General features: G+C 41.1%; 1 pseudogene; it reads right to left on the bottom strand.

Moving 5' to 3' along the window:
• LOC112266102 overlaps nt 1–18,907 on the bottom strand; it is a 30,572-nt pseudogene extending 11,665 nt beyond the window's left edge.
• Between the last annotated feature and the right edge of the window lie 553 nt (nt 18,908–19,460).

Below are 19,460 nucleotides of genomic sequence, written 5' to 3'. Positions count from 1 at the left end.
TTAAGGGCATTTACCAGGATGAGCTGAGTACTCATCGACTTCCTGTCAGTCTTCAAGGCAGCATTTTTAGAGCTAGAAGGAGGGAAGTACCCCGCTCTCCATTTGGTGATGCTCTGGTTTTACAAACTAAAACACTGAGCCAACACGCAGGGATCCACTCTACGCGGGGATCCACTCTACGCGGGGATCCACTCTACGCGGGGATCCACTCTACGCGGGGATCCACTCTATGCGGGGATCCACTCTACGCGGGGATCCACTCTACGCGGGGATCCACTCTACGCGGGGATCCACTCTACGCGGGGATCCACTCTACGCCACTCTACGGGGATCCACTCTACGCGGGGATCCACTCTACGCGGGGATCCACTCTACGCGGGGGGATCCACTCTACGCGGGGATCCACTCTACGCGGGGATCCACTCTACGCGGGGATCCACTCTACGCGGGGATCCACTCTATGCGGGGATCCACTCTTCGCGCAGGCATCAAAGGTCCTCACCGAGAAGATGCTGCTCACTCCCACTTGGAAACTCGCCACATTCCTGTGCCAAAATTCAAAACACTGAAGATGTACCTCAACGAAGAACGAGTCACTAAGTACGACCAAGCCAGGAGACTGACAGAGCCAGTCAAGTTTCAGAACCACGGACCTGTCCAGCCTTGTGTCGACGCTGATGGAGTTGCAGCACCACGGACAGAGGATTTCATCCAAGATAACATATAATCTATTCTTATTAGGTATTTTTATGATTTAGACTGCTATAGGCCTGAATCATTAGGTAAGACTAAACTAGTAGGTTATGGATATTCATAGACCTATTACTTGCTAAATTGTGTCACCATGCCTCATGGCCTAATAGTCAAATAATGTATTGAAAAATATTGACATTACAGTTGGAAGCACAAGTAACTACTCCATAAATAGACCAAGATTTAACTTGACGGAGCGGGAGGACAAGACAGAAGCCGAAGAGATCGACGAAATCCAGAGCACTCACTTTTCCCTGGCGGATTGTGTTAGGGAAAGTTTACTTGCTTTCTGGGAGAAGCAGCTCAACTCCGGACTCTTGCAAAGAGAATTCTCTGCGTTCCGGCACCAAGCACATCGAGTGAACGCATCTTCAGCACTGCTGGGCGCGTTGTTGAATCCAGGCGCAACCTGAAACCTGGCACAGTGGACCCGATTCCATTTCTTAACAGTGCTGCAAAAGAAAGCAAGACAGTGTACACAATTATACCCTCATAACTGGACAGTTGGTACTTAGATTTTCTAAACTTTGGTGTTATAATCCATTTATTTTCTAAACCTATTTTTTCATGAGATATATATCTCTCTATTTATTTCAAATAATTCATATACCGGTATGTTAGCCCAGACAGGCAGTCTGCTAACAAGATGTCCATTCACAGTTTCACATTTTGTTTTAGTAAAATAATAGGCTACTGTTCAATAGGCGCAAGCCTTTTTAAATGCTCAAGAGAAATGTAATGGTTCAATAAATTGTTTAAGAAGACAAGAAAAACGAACTGCACAGCGCATTTTGGATATTTGCCGGTAAGGGTCAGGTGCGGGCCTCAGATTTTCTCTTTAGCAGATATAGGTCGGGTGGTTGCGGATGGGTTATTATCAGTTGCAGGCGGGTGAACAAACAGCTGACCCATGCATCACTAACACACACACTTAACTCACCGATCATGAGTGAGACTCCCAGAGTGGTGTGTCCTGTCAAGCCTACCAGGTCAGCGACACGGTTGTACACCGAGCCCATGATGTTCATGTTGACCGTGCTACCCTGAGGGAGAGGAGACAAGCCAACACTCCCTGATCAGCCACATAAATAATGCCTTAAGTATTTGCTTCTGTATTTATATACAGTGTAATACATAGCTTCCAGCGTGTTCTTACCAGCCTGGCCATAATGAGCTGAAGACCAAACACCAGGTTGAGTTCCTTCCCTTTGAACCAGCTCACTGCATAGGTGTTCTGGGCCACTGCCAGGGACTCACCGCCGATCCTACCCAGAGAGAGCACTTAGTTAGGGGGAGAGAAGTGGCTTGGAGCTGTAGCAAGGACAAGCTCTAAAAAGCATCTTACCCAAACACAAAGCGTCCAATCTCCATTAACCAGAATAGATCTAGAAGTGCCCCAACAGCAACTATAACCTGTGGAAATACACAGTGGTGGAAAAAAAACCCAGCAGGCACGCTGAAAAGTAAAGATAGCTTATCTTAAGGTATAGGGGGCAGCATTTTCACTTTTGGATAAATAGCATGCCCAATTTCAACTTCCTGCTACTCATGCCAAGAATATAAGATATGGATATTATTAGTAGATTTGGATAGAACTGTTTGAATCATGTCTGAGTATAACAGAACTTATGTAGCAGGCAAAACTCAGGACTAACCTTTCAGATTATTTTTTTTAGGTCTGTTTGTTCAGTGGGTTCTCATTGGGAAACGATATTTCTTAGGAACTTGTTTTCAGTTCCTTCCGCTTCCACTGGATGTCACCAGTCTTTGGAATTTGGTTGAGGTTATTCCTTTGTGCAATGAAGAAGTATGGCCATCTAGGAACTGCGTAACACTGCTGAGAGTTGCGCAAGACTTGAAAAGTAGCTTGGTTTGTTGTCTTCCTGTATTGAACACAGATAAATCAGTCTTCAATTTGATCGATTAACATTTAAAAAATACCTAAAGTTTTATTACAAAAGTAGTTTGAAATGTTTTGGCAAAGTTTACAGGCAACTTTTAAAATATTTTGTAGTGACGTTGCGCAATTTGGAAGCTGTTTTTTTCTGGATCAAACGCGCCAAATAAATGGACATTTTGGATATATATGGACGGAATTAATCGAACAAAAAGGACCAATTGTGATGTTTATGGGACATATTGGAGTGCCAACAAAAAAAGCTTGTCAGAGGTAAGGCATGTTTTATATTTCATTTCTGTGTTTTGTGTAGCGCCTGCAGGGTTGAAATATGCTACCCTCTGTTTACTGTTGTGTTATCAGATAATAGCGTCTTATGCTTTCCACCGAAAAACCTTTTAAAAAATCTGACATGGGTAGATTCACAACGAGTGTAGCTTTCATTTACTATCTTACATGTGTGATTTAATGAAAGTTTGATTGTTATCATTTTATTTGAATTTGCCGCGCTGCATTTTCCCTGGCTTTTGGCCATAAGAAGTTAATAGAAAATGACTCAAGCAAAAGTCCCCCAGTAAAATACTACGTGACTAAAAAGGTATCTGGTTTTAAATGTACTTAAGTACAGTGCAGGAAGAAGTACAATTGAGAGAAGAAACCACATCAGCCCCTTGAAAAAGTGAGGCATTTATGAATGCAAATCTCTCATAAAAGCGAAATATGGTCAGCATTTCTGTGTGCTGCTGGTTATAACATGGCATAAAAGGAGAGAAAAGAGGGACCAGTTTAATGGTTTAAGTGGGATGCTGCAGTTTTGCACATTATTTATTTCTTATGTTGTTCAGATTGTATTTGTTTTGAATTGTTACATTTATATGCACTTTGTTTATATACATTAAGTTACTTTAAATGCAAATGTTTAATAGCATTCTTTTTCATAACAAACCAATGCATTTTTAAATACAGGAGAAACAGAACGAGACAATCATTTGTGCCAGGTGTGATATCCCTCCTAAAATAGCTCAGGCGATTGTTCCCATTGACTTCGTAAGGCCAGCAGGCTAGTCTTTTCTTCATTTATATTTAATGTTTTATTTCCACTAAAGTTGTATTGTCAATTTTGTTTTGTATTTAAGCGCCACTTTAAATGTGTACATGACACTGCAACAAAATTTCCCCATGGGGACAATAAAGTCAGTAAGTTAGTTAAGGTAGAGTATGATTTCATTTGATTAGAATTGTTTTAACACCAATCAGTCAAACCATCGCAAACTGTTTGACTTCAAAAAAATACAAAACCTACATTTATTTTGAAAAGAGCCGTTTGGGAGCCAAAAGAGACGTCTCTTTTTGGTGAGCTGAGCTGAACGAGCCGGCTCACTGAAAAGAGGCTCACTGAAAAGAGGCTCACTGAAAAGAGGCTCACTGAAAAGAGGCTCACTGAAAAGAGCTGGAACGCCCATCACTACAAAAGAGATCAGTATCTGAAAATAACATGTTTTATTTTAGAACATTCAATACAATGGTGATTGCTACAGCGGGGCATTCATGGTCAGAATATATCACCCCATATATTCAATGAAATTCATTTCACTATAATACATATAGAAACAAGGCCAAAATCAAAAATAAATGAATGCATAATTAAATAAATATGCATGTAAATGTAAAAATAAATGTACACAGAAAATCAATAAAAACAATTTGATATGAGTTATTTTGCATTTACTTATTTTGCCAAAATATGCATCTTCCTAATTATTTTTTTCCGTATTTCTGTCCCCATTTCTTTATTTTTGCCAACTTTTATTTCTCAATGTATTTATGCATTTCTTCCCTATGCAAAATATGAGGTGGGGCTTCAACATTCAGGCATAGCAATCAAGCCCAGAGTGTCACGTTCGTTATAAAGATGAGACTAAGGCGCAGCAAGTGAGTAGAGTTCCACATGTTTTTAATTAAACCGGAACTCAGCAAAACAAAAAAACAAATGAAACGTGAAGCTATACAAATAGTGCAAACAGGCAACTAAACATAGAACAAGATCCCAGAAACACCAAAAGGAAATGTCTACCAAAAAATGATCCCCAATCAGAGACAACAATAAACAGCTGTCTCTGATTGGGAACCATATCAGGCCAACATATAATTACAAAAACCCCTAGACAATACAACTAGTGTACCCACCCTAGTCACACCCTGACCTAACCAAAATATAAAGAAAGCGATATCTCCGGTCAGGGCGTGACAGAGAGGGGATAGGTTGTACAGTCGTGGCCAAAAGTTTTGAGAATGACAAATATTAATTCACACAAAGTCCGCTGCCTCAGTTTGTATGATGGCAATTTGCATATACTCCAGAATGTTATAAAAGTGATCAGATGAATTGCAATTAATTGCAAAGTCACTCTTTGCCATGCAAATGAACTGAATCCTCCAAAAACATTTCCACTGCATTTCAGTCCTGCCACAAAAGTGATAACTAAATGGCTCGGGGAACAAAACATTGATATTTTGGGTCCATGGCCAGGAAACTCCCCAGACCTTAATCCCATTGAGAACTTGTGGTCAATCCTCAAGAGGCAGGTAGACAAACAAAACCCCACAAATTCTGACAAACTCCAAGCATTGATTATGCAAGAATGGGCTACCATCAGTGATCCAGAAGTTAATTGACAGCATGCCAGGGCGGATTGCAGAGGTCTTGAAAAAGAAGGGTCAACACTGCAAATATTTACTCTTTGCATCAACTTCATGTAATTGTCAATAAAAGCCTTTGACACGTATGAAATGCTTGTAATTATACTTCATTATTCCATAGTAACATCTGATTAAAAATAGCAAACTTTGTGGAAATTAATGTGTCGTTCTCAAAACTTTTGGCTGCGACTGTAGGTCCTCCCTAGAGTGGGAGAAAGACTTAATCTGTTACAGCATCTAACACTTTGTTACTGCATAGTATTCGGCCCCCTTGAACTTTGCGACCTTTTGCCACATTTCAGGCTTCAAACAAAGATATAAAACTGTATTTTTTTGTGAAGAATCAACAACAAGTGGGACACAATCATGAAGTGGAACGACATTTATTGGATATTTCAAACTTTTTTAACAAATCAAAAACTGAAAAATTGGGCATGCAAAATTATTCAGCCCCCTTATGTTAATACTTTGTAGCGCCACCTTTTGCTGCGATTACAGCTGCAAGTCGCTTGGGGTATGTCTATCAGTTTTGCACATCGAGAGACTGACATTTTTTCCCATTCCTCCTTGCAAAACAGCTCGAGCTCAGTGAGGTTGGATGGAGAGCATTTGTGAACAGCAGTTCTCAGTTCTTTCCACAGATTCTCGACTGGATTCAGGTCTGGACTGAATGACTTGGCCATTCTAACACCTGGATATGTTTATTTTTGAACCATTCCATTGTAGATTTTGCTTTATGTTTTGGATCATTGTCTTGTTGGAAGACAAATCTCCATCCCAGTCTCAGGTCTTTTGCAGACTCCATCAGGTTCTCTTCCAGAATGGTTCTGTATTTGGCTCCATCCATCTTCCCATCAATTTTAACCATCTTCCCTGTCCCTGCTGAAAAAAAGCAGGCCCAAACCATGATGCTGCCACCATGTTTGACAGTGGGGATGGTGTGTTCAGGGTGATGAGCTGTGTTGCATTTTACACCAAACATAACATTTTGCATTGTTGCCAAAAAGTTCAATTTTGGTTTCATCTGACCTTCTTCCACATGTTTGGTGTGTCTCCCAGGTGGCTTGTGGCAAACTTTAAACAACACTTTTAATGGATATCTTTAGGAAATGGCTTTCTTCTTGCCACTCTTCCATAAAGGCCAGATTTGTGCAATATACAACTGATTGTTGTCCTATGGACAGAGTCTCCCACCTCAGCTGTAGATCTCTGCAGTTCATCCAGAGTGATCATGGGCCTCTTGGCTGCATCTCTGATCAGTCTTCTCCTTGTATGAGCTGAAAGTTTAGAGGGACGGCCAGGTCTTGGTAGATTTGCAGTGGTCTGATACTCCTTCCATTTCAATATTATCGCTTGCACAGTGCTCCTTGGGATGTTTAAAGCTTGGGAAATCTTTTTGTATCCAAATCCGGCTTTAAACTTCTTCACAACAGTATCTCGGACCTGCCTGGTGTGTTCCTTGTTCTTCATGATGCTCTCTGCACTTTTAACGGACCTCGGAGACTATCACAGTGCAGGTGCATTTATACGGAGACTTGATTACACACATGTGGATTGTATTTCAAATCAAAATCAAATCAAATTTATTTATATAGCCCTTCGTACATCAGCTGATATCTCAAAGTGCTGTACAGAAACCCAGCCTAAAACCCCAAACAGCAAGCAATGCAGGTGTAGAAGCACGGTGGCTAGGAAAAACTCCCTAGAAAGGCCAAACCCTAGGAAGAAACCTAGAGAGGAACCAGGCTATGAGGGGTGGCCAGTCCTCTTCTGGCTGTGCCAGGTGGAGATTATAACAGAACATGGCCAAGATGTTCAAATGTTCATAAATGACCAGCATGGTCAAACAATAATAACCACAGTAGTTGCCGAGGGTGCAGCAAGTCAGCACCTCAGGAGTAAATGTCAGTTGGCTTTTCATAGATGATCAATAAGAGTATCTCTACCACTCCTGCTGTCTCTAGAGAGTTGAAAACAGCAGGTCTGGGACAGGTAGCACATCCAGTGAACAGGTCAGGATTCCATAGCCACAGGCAGAACAGTTGAAACTGGAGCAGCAGCACAGCCAGGTGGACTGGGGACAGCAAGGAGTCATCATGCAGGTAGTCCTGAGGCATGGTCCTAGGGCTCAAGTATGCTCTCTTTCTCTCGGAGGACCTAAGTTCACACAGGACACCGGATAAGTACTCCAGATATAACAAACTGACCCTAGCCCCACGCCACATAAACTACTGCAGCATAAATACTGGAGGCTGAAACAGTTCATCCGTTACTGCAGCCGTTACTGCAGGGGGTTGAGTAGGCCGAGACACTGTTGATGGTGAGCTAGCTAATATTAAAATATAATGTATTATAATTAATATTACATATTATTTATTACCAAGTGCAAACCAAGTGTAAAGTAAGAATGTGCCCCCGACTACTGACATATCACTTAATTTTCTGTTATATAGCCTAACTTACTTGTGCATAAGACTAGTGTACTTAAAATATTAGACATGACACAAGCTAAGCTGATCTATTGGTTTAGAATATATTTTTGAAATCATAGTTTTTTTCTAAAGGGTGAAGTTACAAGGCTATTTGGTGCGTATAACCAAACAAGGTCAAGGAGTAAACCAATGTTCACCCAAACAAACACTTTCCACGTACACCCACACATTTTGCTGTCTTGGGCGGAAAGACACAACTGTCTCAAGCAGGGTTGGCAAAGAGCACCTCCAGCGAATGGGGTGGGTGAGAGGTGCCTGAACTTGAGGTATGCCATCTGACAAAAGTTGTGCTGAAAAATAATCATGGTCACGTCACTTGATAGACAAAAGGGAGCCTTTAACCAGACATTTAAAGTCAATCAACAGTGAACCAAATTGTTTTGTGCAATATTGTGACAATTGGATTTATGGTGTGCACAGGCATGCACACATCTAAGTTTCAGAACATAACTTTAATGTGTAAGGGGGTTTCTTGTTGAGTTATGAAGAGATTCTTGCATATTTGATTTCAATTTGCATAGTGTTTAATACTGACCCTAGATCGGCACCTGTACTCTGAGAAGCCTGATAACTTCTATGGCTATTAAATATGAAATCCTACTCATGTGATTGAAGCTAATCTGGGCATGTAGTTATCAAGCTTCTCAGAGTATGAGTGCCGATCTAGGGTCAGTTTTGCTATCAAAGAATAAGGCTAAAATATAGACAGGGGAAATGTGATCGTCGATCTGCACCATAGTGCAAGAAGCTGGACAGCTGGCCCAGATATCACACCATTTTTAAGGGCCTGTCAGTTAGATATGTACACTCAACGTCCACTTTAATAGGTATTAGGTGTTAACGCAAATAGCCTGCTCCTTCGAACAACGAATCATGTGGCTGACTGCAACTCAGTCTCTAGAGTATATAGAGTTGAGAGCTTGAGTTGTTGGTCGACCAAACCTCAGAACGGGCAAGATGCATAATCTAAGCAACTTGGACCGTGGTATGATTGTTGGTGCCACACATGGTGGTTCCAGCATCTCAGAAACAGCTGCCCCTTCTGGGATTTTTACGTACTACAGTCTCTAGAGTTTACAGAGAATGGTATGATAAGTGAGTGGCAGTTATGTGGGCAAAAACACCTTGTTAAAAACCTCTTAAGGAGGCTGCGAATTTTCGCAGCTTTTTGTTAAAAATCGCGCAACATTTCAGCGTCCTGCTACTCATGCCAGGAATATAGTATATGCATATGATAAGTGTGTGTGTGTATAGAAAACACTCTGAAGTCTCTAAAACTGGTTAAATCGTGTCTGTGGCTATAACATAACGTGTTTAGGAGTCAAAATCCTTCGAAAAACTGGTCACCAAAAACACAAAAATAATATCCATCCGCCAGTCAATGTATTGTCTAAGGCTGAAGAAAATACATGGCAATCCCCTGTAAACGCCTACAGCTTCCACACGATGTCGCCAGTGCTGTCATTTAGGGGCGGCTTTATCCTTGGTTTGGTGACGTATAAGCACTTCCTTTCTTTGGGCTCACCACAGGATGTTATGAATGTGAAAACATGGACGATGATTTCAAGACTTGCTGCTATCGAATACAGATCGCCCCGTGATCAATTTAATAGATTATTAACGTTTATTAATACCTAAAGTTGGTTTAGAAAAGTAATTTGAAGTGATTTGTAAAAGTATATAGGCAACTTGTGTAATTTTAAAAAGTGACGTTGCGTCTTGTAAAGGGGCATTTTTCTGGATCAGACCGGTCTTCAGCAAATCACATTTTGGGTATACAATGATGGATTTAAATCGGGAAAAAGACCCAATTGTGATGTTTATGTGACATATAGGAGTGCCAAGAAAGAAGCTCGTCAAAGGTAATGAATGTTTTATATTTTATTTCTGCGTTTTGGGTAGCGCCGGTTACCGCAAAATCTGTTTTGTTGACGGTCTGGTATTTTGGGGGGGTGCATGCTATCAGATAATAGCTTCTCATGCTTTCGCCGAAAAGCATTTTACAAATCTGACTTGGTGGATAGATTCACAACGAGTGTAGCTTTAATTCACTACCTTGCATTTGTGTTAATGAAAGTTTGAGTTTTATCGAAAACAATAGGTGGCGCTCTAAAATTTCCGCTGATTTTGATCCCGCCACAGGAACCAAGTCCATAAGAAGTTTTTAATGAGAGACGTCAAAGGAGAATGTCCAGATTCATTCAAGCTCACAGAAAGGCCACAAATCCTCAAATAACAGATGTTTAAAACAGTGGTGTGCAGAAGGACATCTCTTAACATACAACACCGGGAATAATTCAGGCTGTTGTGGAGGCAAAAGGGGGTCCTACCCAGTACTAGATAAGTGTACCTAATAAAATGTGTTATAAAAAGAGTATATAACGCTAAAAATCAGGTTTTCAAGTTAAATATATGTTTTGTTAGTCATTATCTCAGAGGTAATCAAGAAAGCTCACAAGAATTTGTGGAGTTCATTTTAACTTCGTTTCCAAAGTTGAGACGAGGGCGGGTACGAGCTACTGAACATTTCTGGAACTACACGGATCCATCATTATACCTGTCCCATGCCCCAATCAGGGCTACAGTGCGAGATATCTGAAAGACCCTTGTGTCATGATAAATCATGCTACTCTGTACATTTGGATTTAAAACTTCATTAGTTTTGATTCATAAGATTTGTTTTATGATATACCGTAGCTTGCTCAAATGTATAGCTTGCTCAAAACTTACAATTTCTAGATAGTTGTGTAAATCTGTAGAAGTGTATTTTTTAAATTCCTTTGTAAATGACCAAACTAATGTAATGTAGGTCTGAAGAAGCTTAATCCTTACAAAGAATGCAACTTAACCTATTATTCTATTGTTTTTTTGATGATTCTGGACAAGATTGTCTGGCCTTGTAATAAGGACGTTGATGAGGATACCCTCACCTTGGAGGACCAATGCAGAGTCTTACATTTCCTAAGGAAATGTATTGAAAGTGTCAGAAGTCTATTTCCATTGCGTGATGCACTGATAACCTTATCTTGATGTGAGTCTTTAATCAAATGTAACATTTTTCTTCCGAAAATGATTTAATCTCTGATCACACAATCAGGGTGTTAAGGGGAACACTAAGCCCCAAACACTGTCAGTTCAAGTAAAGGTTTTATGTGCATATATCTTGGTAGGATAGTGTTTCTTTTTTGGAGAGAGAGGTTAAAGTAAGTTTCCTTCATTGCATGTTTAGAAAAAAGGCCCAAAAGTAGCTATTGTAGACATTTGAATTTTACAATTTTAATATCTAGCATTTAGATAATTGCTACAATATTTTGCCTTTTGTGTTGGAGTATGTATGTGCAATGCCTAGAGTGTGCAAAGCTGTCAAAGGCCAATGTGGCTATTTGAAGAATCTCAAATAATAAAATATATTTTGATATGTTTTTTGTTTACTACATGATTCCATATGTATTATTTAATAGTTTTGATGTCTTCCCTATTATTATACAATGTAAAAAAAACTTGAATGAGTAGGTGTTCTAAAACTTTTGAATACTTATTGACTCAAGACTCAGCCTTTCATTTTTAAGTAATTTGTAAAAATGTCTAAATTCATAATTCCACTTTGACATTATGGGATATTGTGTGTAGGCCAGTGACAAACTATTTAATTCACTTTAAATTCTGGCTGTAACAACAAAATGTGGGAAAAGTCAAGGGGTGTGAATACCTTCTGAAGGTACTGTATTTTACTGATCAGCTAACCACATATGTTACAGCAATCTGTCAGTTGATTACACAGTCGATGTCGCGTCGCCGACGTGGCATGCAACCATTGGTTGATGCGTGCAATGTCTGAGCAGGGGAACGTGACCAATGTGATGACTGCTCAATGCAGCAGATTACATAATTTGTGGCTCTCCAACGTTAAGTGGCAAGAGATCTATTATCAATGGCATTAACTTGGAAACAATGTAAATCACAATAGATGAGTTTAGCTTCTCGGCTTAGCCTCATTTATGTCCTTTGATTCTATTTTATTGGTCAAGGTGAGTTTAGGTTGTAACTATGGTAAATGTGGGATTCAGCTAGGCCTATACATTAGTAAAGTGTGTGGGGGGGACGCTGGTAAGCTTTGGGGAAGTGGGTTTTGTTTCTCTGTCTGTATCCTACAGAGCTGCCAGAAGCAGGAGCCAAAGGAGTTGGAGTTGTAGTCACTGCTGACACCACTATGGCTTCGTTAAGGAATATCTACAACTCCGCAGTCAACTATTTACTTTATACGTGTGTGTGTAGTAGACATGCATCACAGGCAAACATTTTGACACTTCTACAAAGTGAGTAACATTTCTCATGGGACTGCAAGCATGCCCTGGGGTAATGGGGTCAGGACCCTCATGAAATCATAGGCCCGCTCACTAACTGTAATCACGTGAATTTTAACCACTAGCCCATGGCTCTTTTCAGTTTCTGTAATTTTTCAAAACTTTCTCCGCTGAGAACACTACAGTATCTCCGGGGTTAATGAAATTTCCATTAATGTCATTTAGAATTTCCCACAATTCCCTTCTGCAGGGTCATCTGCCAGATAATTTAATATGAGGCTGAAGAATGGGCCTCACCTGGCTCCACTCACCCCTCTAACGGCATTGTAGCTCATTCGTTTCCTGCCCAAATACCAGGCCTTGTTGCTGGCGTGGGAGGGAGATGATATTTGATTATTATATTAATCAGAAGCACATGCAAACACGAAAGTAAATCAGGTCGAATGTTGCGGGAGACAACCTTTACCCTAGCCCATTCATAGATTGTAGGCTAATGCTGGCGCCTTACCATCTGCCACGCGGAGGGAATGCCCTGACGGTCCGACGCTGCCTCGATGCTCTGTATAAACGTTAATAATCCTCGCTTGCTATACGGTTTTGGAAACATTGAACTCTCAACTAAATTATCATCCAAAAATAACTTTACCAATACAAAAAAGGTACAGCTGTTTTACCACAGAATCCCACAGAGGTTGTGTAACAGCTTTAAGAAAAATAAACTACATTTTGTTTTTTTCCCCCCTCCCGGTTTCCATTAGCTCAGCCGGTAGTGTCATTGTAGTAAATGTGCAACGCAAATCTCTTTTAAAACGACACACGGTAAGCTTATCTTCTGTATTTCTAAAATTATTTATCTGTGATATGAAAGTTAAGCTCAAGTTTTCCAAAACCGTATCGCAAGCTAGGATTATTATAAACATTTCTCAACGTTAAAACAGAGCGTCAGCATTGTAGTACACATGGTCCATACGTTCAACTGAGAAGCCTATAGAGCTGGTTGTACGCCCCCTTGGATTCTCGAAAGCTACAATTGCCCCAAAGTGTAGATTTAGGATCAGCTAAACTTATTTGGATTTATTAAAATTAAGTGTTAAACTGTCCAGTGAGAATCTCACTTTTAAACGGTCAACTCATACCCAAATAATTTTGTTGACTCATCCTATACTCGTTGTCACATTCTGACCTTAGTTCTTTTGTTATGTCTTTGTTTTAAGTATGGTCAGGGCGTGAGTTGGGTGGGTTGTCTATCTTCTTTTTTTTCTATGATTTGGGATTTCTGTGTTTGGCCTGGTATGGTTCTCAGAGGCAGCTGTCAATCGTTGTCCCTGATTGAGAACCATACTTAGGTAGCCTGGTTTCACTTTTGAGTTTTGGGTGCTTATTTTCCATGTCAGTGTTTTGTTCCACACGGAACTGTTTCGGTTTTTCACGTGGTCGTTTGTTTTGTTCAGTGTTCATTATTCTTATTAAAAAACTAAGATGAACACTTACCACGCTGCGTATTGATCCGATCCTTGCTACTCCTCAAGAGGAAAGCCGTTATACTTTGGCCACATACGAGTGTAACTTGGAAAAAACAATTGTATCTCAAACACTGTTTAAAAAAAATGCTTGCTAATCCTCATAAAGGATGATGTCATCCTCCTAAGGAAGATGAGCTGGCCAATCAGTGGCCTTTCAAAACAGAAAGCTGCTTTTTATACACACTGTTACGGTCATAGGTCACATGTGTTCATAGATGCTATTTGCATACTGTTTGTCATTTGGAAATCTGATTGCTCCGTTTTGCTGGAGCTAAAAGCACCTGCCTGTACCACTAAGGTTATATAATAAACTGTAGATTCATGCCAGTTAACAACAGTTTGTCCTATTCTACACCTCCAGTGAGTATTAGCTTTGGAATTAGCCTACTTGTTATCTAAATGCTGTGCTAGCTGTAGCCCAGACTAATCTTAAAGCATGCTAATAGTGCGACATAAGACCACAGTAAAACTACAACAATACTTAATTTGTCTTATATGGCAGGGCTTGCAAACTATTACAGACTACAAAAGGGAAACACAGCCATGAGCTGCCCAGTGACACGAGCCTACCAGACAAGCTAAATCACTTATGCGCTTCGAGGCAAGCAACACTGAGGGATGCATGAGAGCATCAGCTGTTCCAGACAACTGTGAGTAAGACGCTCTCCGTAGCCAACGTGAGTAAGACCTTTAAACAGGTCAACATACACAAGGCTGCTGGGCCAGACGGATTACCAGGACGTGTGCTCCGGGCATGTGCTGACCAACTGGCAGGTGTCTTCACTGACATTTTCAACATGTCCCTGATTGAGTCTGTAATACCAGCATGTTTCAAGCAGACCACCATAGGCCCAGTGCCCAAGAACACAAAGGCAACCTGCCTAAATGACTACAGACCCAGTCCCTCAGTGTGTCAGAGTGACCAATGAGCTGTCGCACACTCTTAGCTATGATGTGGGCGTGCCCCAAGGGTCAATACTGGGGCCCCTCCTGTTCAGCCTGTACATTAATGATCTGCCTTCTGTCTGTACTGGGTCTGAAGTTCAAATGTACGCAGATGATAGTGATATGTGCATGCAAAGTGCATACAACAAACTGCACAAGAACTCACAACTGTAATGGTCCAGGTTACAAAGTGGCTCGGTGACTCGTGTTTGCATCTCAATGTGAAAAAAACTGTTTGCATGTTCTTCACAAAGAGGGCAACAGATGCTACTGAGCCAGATGTCTATGTGGCAGGGGAGAAGCTCCAGGTGGTATCTGATTTTAAGTACCTTGGCATCATACTTGATTCCAACCTCTTTTAAAAAGCATGTGAAAAAGGTAATTCAAATAACCAAATTCAACCTAGCTAATTTCCGATTTATACGAAATTGTTTGACTACAGAGGTATCAACTAGTTCAAATCTATGGTACTCCCCCACTTAACATACTGCTTGACTAGTTGGGACCAGGTTGCTGTACAACATTAAAACCTATTCAGTCGGTCTACAAACAGGCTCTCAAAGTGCTTGATTAGGAAGCCCAATAGCCATCACTGTTACATCCTCAGAAAGCATGAGCTCCTGAGTTGGGAAAATCTTGTGCAATACACCGATGCATGTCTTGTATTCAAGAACCTAAATGGCCTGGCTCCCCTCCACTCAGTATTTTTGTTAAACAGAAAACCCGAACATATGGCAGCAGATCCACACGGTCTGCCATGAGAGGTGACTGTATAGTTCCCTTAAGGAAAAGCACCTTTAGTAAATCCGCTTTCTCTGTGATAGCTTCCCATGTCTGGAATACACTGCCATCCGACACACAACTGCACCACCTATCACACAAAATGCATGAAGACATGGCTAAAGGTCAATCAGATTTGTGATCATAATTCCTAGCTGTGTATTGCCGCTTTCCATGTTGTCTGTAGCTTGTGAGGTGTGGAAACACTTTGTTGCTTTTATGAATCTATGTTGCTCTGTCTGTATGCCATGTCTTGCTTGTCCTATGTTGCTCTGCGTGTGCTCACTGCTCAATGATTGTCTATATTGTAATTGTTTTTAATAACCTGCCCAGGGACTGCGGTTGAAAATTAGCCAGCTGGCTAAAACCGGCACTTTTACTGAAATGTTGATTAATGTGCACTGTCCCTGTAAAACTAAAATAAATAAACTCAAACCCGTAGCACTCACGTCCGTAGCCATGAAGTGCTTTGAAAGGTTGGTAATTGCTCACATCAACACCATTATCCCAGAAACCCTAGACCCACTCCAATTTTCATACCGCCCAAACAGATCCACAGATGATGCAACCTCTATTGCACTCCACAATGCCCTTTCACACCTGGACAAAAGGAACACTTATGTGAGAATGCTGTTCATTGACTGCAGCTCAGCGTTCAACACCATAGTACCCTCAAAGCTCATCACTAAGCTAAGGATCCTGGGACTAAACACCTTCCTCTGCAACTGGATCCTGGACTTCCTAACAGGCCATCCCCCAGGTGGTGAGGGTAGGTAGCAACACATCTGCCACGCTGATCCTCAACACTGGAGCTCCACAGGGATGCTTGCTCAGTCTCCTCCTGTACTCCCTGTTGACACAACTGCATGGACAGGCACGACTCCAACACCATCATTAAGTTTGCAGACGACACAAAAGTGGTAGGCCTGATCACAGACAACGACGAGACAGCCTATAGGGAGGAGGTCAGAGACCTGGCGGTGCCAGAATAACAACCTATCCCTCAACATAACCAAGGCTAAGGAGATGATTGTGGACTACAGGAAAAGGAAGACCGAGCACGCCCCCATTCTCATTGATGGGACTGTAGTGGAGCAGGTTGAGGGCTTCAAGTTCCTCAGTATCCACATCAAACTAGAATGGTCCAAACACATCAAGACAGTCGTGAAGAGTGCACAACAAAGCCCATTCCCCCCAGGAAACTAAAGATTTGGCATGGGTCCTGAGATCCTCAGAAGGTTCTACCGCTGCAACAGTGAGAGCATCCATAAGACTCCTGAACAGATAATCAAATGGCTACCCGGACTATTTGCATTGTGTTGTGAGGCACATTGTTTGCGATAGTTCATCATTGCATCATTGCATCATTGCATCATTCATCATGGCATGTTTGCACATTCGTTTGATTTTCTATCCTTGTTTTAGCCATTTTATTCTGACTGATTTATGTCCAAGTATTTGCTCACATACTGATAATAAAACTTTAACAATGTACTATAACTGTTCCAGACTTGAACCTTTTTAATGTGAAAAAGCAACGGCCAGCTTCATCACAGAGAGGAAATAAAATGCATTCTGATTGTGCAACATTTCAAAATGCAGTCGCGAGAAAAAAGCAGTAGACCTGCTGATGTGACTGTTGGGGATAGGAGGGCCTCAGCATTCTGTAGGTATGACATTCATTTTTCAACTTTCAATATTGAAAGTTTCAGCACCGTTCGGACAAAAGTAGCCTAGGCTAAGGTGTGGGGAAGCGCGCACATCTGCCATTCAAGGTGATTGCATAGGTCTGTAGTAAAGGCTATGGCGCGCGGGAAGCACGCATCTGCCTTTCAAGGCCTATAGAGGCGACATCATTGGGTGGTATGCTTTAAAGTGAAGACATTCCATTTCATTGGTTACACTGTTGGTCATCACTAGAGGGTTAAATCACAAAACACCGAATTACCTATTGTAATTCATAAACAATATTTTGTTTTACATTAAGATATCAATACACAAGATCAAAACGCTGACAATAATGGTGCTGCCCATGCTCAAACTGTCTTTTGGCCACAAGAGGCCTCTATCATTCTCTATGCAAATAAAGCATCAGTGTAACTTTACCACAGCTTACACAGCTCAGCTGAAGTATTTTGGTTAACCCAAGACCCAGGATCGAGGGGCTGAGTGAATGTGGGCTGGACTCTGGAGGGGGGCATTGTGTGAGATGCCATAGAAGTACCTGCCTTGGGATCCAGGAACACTCCAACTCTGGAGGACTGAGGGCCTGATACTTCAGTTGTAACATTATTGTGTGAGAAACAATAACCATCCCTAGAGCACTCTAAACTCCAGGACTTGTCATTGTATCAAAATAAGGTGTCCCCTCCTTGTCTCTTAATGTCTTTATGACACTGCTGTATCAGTACGATCACTTAATTCAACCTCCCAGTAACGTCGCCTGCCTGTATTCAGTGACTGTGGATACTGTCTGCTATTGCTGTTATTATTTTAGGATTGTGTCAGACTGTTTACTTCAGGGTACAGAATCACATTGTAAGAACAATTCTCTGGTCTTGGGGCTCTGGAGGAGGCTGTAAAATATCCATGTTCACTGCAGACACACACAGAGGGAATATTATCATCGTACCATATTCTAGGGCCCTGCATTTTGCACAATCATGTCACATGATCTGGATTCAAAATATCTATTTAAAGCTTTTTCATCAAACTGTCCCCATTTCTTTTTATGTCAGATGGTCCAGCATCATCCTCAGACAATTGCTTTTATTTTTTGATGTAATTCTCATTTCTGGATAAGGCTTACAATACACAATACATCTTGCTATGTCACATGATTGTGCAAAACACAGAGCCCTACATATTACACATGTATAAAGTGATGGCTGTGGGACCTTTCATTGGTCTAAAGTAGACTAGCCAACCAAACAAACTTTATTGTCCCTAAAGTGAAATTTGGTTGGTCAGCAGGGGTTACATGATACAAATTGTCCATATAAAACTTGAGCGTTAAGAGTTTAAAGTAAATAGTTTTAGTATTTACAACCCACCTGGAGTGGTGATCTTAGTCCATTGTCCTTTAAGGAAGTCTTCTAGTTTGTCTCAGCTCAGACAGACTTGCTCACATCTCCAAAGTATTGAAGAGGTCAGACAACGATGGAGTAAGTCTGATGATTCACTAGGACAGGAGAGAGACTGATAACTGATAAGAGAGAGGGCCAGAGAGAAATAAACATCATGGTTTCACATTATTTTAAGTTAATTTTCATATCATATTCAGGGGGATATTTGGCAGGGTCAATTAAGGGGCACTTCTAGGTCTAAGTCAGTGTTAAATGTAATATGTTATTGCAACATTTAACAAGGAAGCATAGTTACCTGAAGAACATGGATGTGATCCTCTGTGAGAGCTCCTCCAGTTCAGCACCTCACCTCAGCTATCTCCTGCTCCAGGAGTCCTTCAGCTCACCTCAATTCATTCTTCTCCTGGGCTCTGATCAGCTCCTTCATCTCAGAGTGCCTTCTCTTGATGGAGCAGATCAGCAAAGATCCTCTCACTGTCCTCCACTGCTGCCTTTGAAGAGCGCTGTTAGAGGACAGACAGAGTAATGGTCTTCTTCGTCCTCTGACGAGGAGTAGTAGGAAGGATCGGAGGACCAATGCGCAGCGTGGTAAGTGTTAATCATTATTTTAATAGAACACTGAAAAAAATCTTAAATAACAACGTGAAATAACAACAACCGAAACAGTTCCGTGTGATACACACAGACACACAAAAAAAAAATCACCCACACCACACAAGTGGGAAAAGGCTACCTAAGTATGATTCTCAATCAGAGACAACTAACGACACCTGCCTCTGATTGAGAATCATACCAGGCCAAACACAAAAACCAACATAGAAAAACGAACATGGACAACCCACCCAACTCACGCCCTGACCATACTAAAACAAAGACATAACAAAAGAACTAAGGTCAGAACGTGACAGAGAGAGAATTTTCGTTGTAGAACATTTTAGAAATTAATACAGAAATTCAAAGCTGAAATGTTTTGAGTCAAT

Source organism: Oncorhynchus tshawytscha, linkage group LG13 (genome assembly GCF_018296145.1).
Source record: "Oncorhynchus tshawytscha isolate Ot180627B linkage group LG13, Otsh_v2.0, whole genome shotgun sequence".
NCBI lineage: Eukaryota > Metazoa > Chordata > Actinopteri > Salmoniformes > Salmonidae > Oncorhynchus > Oncorhynchus tshawytscha.
This window is presented reverse-complemented; position numbering and strand designations above follow the sequence as displayed.